Here is a 1,864-nt window from a genome sequence, read left to right as displayed (position 1 = left end):
TTTTTTTTTTTTTTTTTTTAAATTTTTTTTTTTTTCAAGTCCTTCTCTTTGGTTTTATTAAACCGCCGAGCGGAGACGGGCAGCACACAGCTGGGCTTAAAAAAAGGGGCTTTAAAACCCAGTTGGTGCCACGGGAGAGGGGGGGGGAGGTCAGTGCCCCTCCTCTCAGATCAAATACCTAACAGCAATTTTTTTAATTTTTTTTTTTCCCTCAAATCACAGAAATTCCCATTTATTTTTAACCCCGGGGCGAGAACATAAAAGCACCGGTTACGCGCCGCAGGCCTCTCGGTTCACCCCGAATATTAAATATTTAAAACCCCAACAAAAACCTCACTAAGGAGGCGGGGGGGGGTCGCTTGGTTTATAGACCCGTTTCTGAACGTTTTAAGGCTGACGCTTCACCTGGGTTGGGTTTTTTTTTGGGGGGGGGAATTTCTCCCCCTTTTGGTGAACTCCATCCTGCCCCAGCGCCGAGCCGGTGGATGCTGGAGGGTCCGTTGCGGCGGGGAGCAGCTGGTGCTGATTTTTGGAGCTGGTTGGTTCAAGGGGGCTCCTTCTGTGCGCGCCCCCCCCCTTGATGATAACGGGAAATTGTGGCTGTTTAAAACACCGGAGGTTTTGGGGGGAGTTCGGCTCAAATCTTGTAAACGGGGCAGAGTTGTGCGTGATGTTGGGGAATAAAATCAGCCAAACCAACAACAATAAAAAAAACGGGATGCTGGCGGGGCGCATCCTCCTGAAAAAGAGATCACCCCAAATCCTGAATTGCCAGAGCTGCGGGCACTTTCCTCTTCCCAAGGATTTTTTATTTTTATTTTTTTTTTTAGGGGGAGAAAAAGCAAATTTGGCACTTTGTATTTTGATTAATGAAGTTTGACCCCGTTGTGGTCCCTCTCTGAGGATGGGGTGAGCTGGGACAGGCGCCGGGGGGGGGACACGAATTTGTCCCTGGAAGGGAAGCTCCTGCTGTGAAGGAGGAAAAGGGCAAAACTCCCCAAAACTCCCCAAAAATTGTTCTCCAGGTGGTTTTTTTTTTTTCGGGGGGGGTGGACACACAACCAGGGCTCCCTTCAGGGCCCGGCCTTGCCCCTTTTTTATTGTGGTTAGTAGAATTTATAACTTTTTTATTTAAATATCTGAACGGGGTAAAAAAAAAATTAAAAAATATTGGACTTCAGGCAAGGATGAAAAAAATCTTTGAAGAATATTTTTTTTTTTTCTATGAAGGGCAGAGTTTTGGTTGTTCTGAGCCCCAAACCTCAGCTGGGTCACGCCCAACCAGCTGCATTTCTTCAGAACCACGAAGGATTTTTTCAGGTCATTTTTTGTTTCCTTTCTGGTGAAACTAATTATATTTTTTTTTCTTTTTTTTAAGGGACTATTAAATACAAATTATATTTATTGAAAGGTAATACCTACCATCAGCCAGCTCCTATCACAAACACACTAAAGCCACCGCCCGGGTGGTATTTTTACATCATGGGACTGGATTTTTTTATTTTTTTTTTTCTGCCCCTGGGAGAGGTTTTGTGTTTTTTTTTTTTTTTTCTTCCATGGGCCAGGACTGGGGAGGGGGGAGGCTGCGCCGTGATCCCGAGGTCTTAAACCAAGTGCACTTAGTGGTGAGGTCGGAGGGGACGTTCTGGCTGCGGTAAAAATTTTTTTTGAAGGGGGTAAAAAAAAAAAAAAAAGTTAATGAGCTTTTTATTTTATCAAAATTTACCTTCGCTGATATTACCCGGCCCCACGGCGCAGGGTTGGGAGGGGGGAAGTCTGATGGGATGTTTCGGTTTATCACTAATCCTACGAGAAGTGACCTGAATTAATTCTTGCCATTTGTTTATTCACAAAAGACTTTTTT

This window comes from Athene cunicularia, assembly GCF_003259725.1.
Source record: "Athene cunicularia isolate RWA chromosome 25 unlocalized genomic scaffold, athCun1 chr25_part1, whole genome shotgun sequence".
NCBI lineage: Eukaryota > Metazoa > Chordata > Aves > Strigiformes > Strigidae > Athene > Athene cunicularia.
This window is presented reverse-complemented; position numbering follows the sequence as displayed.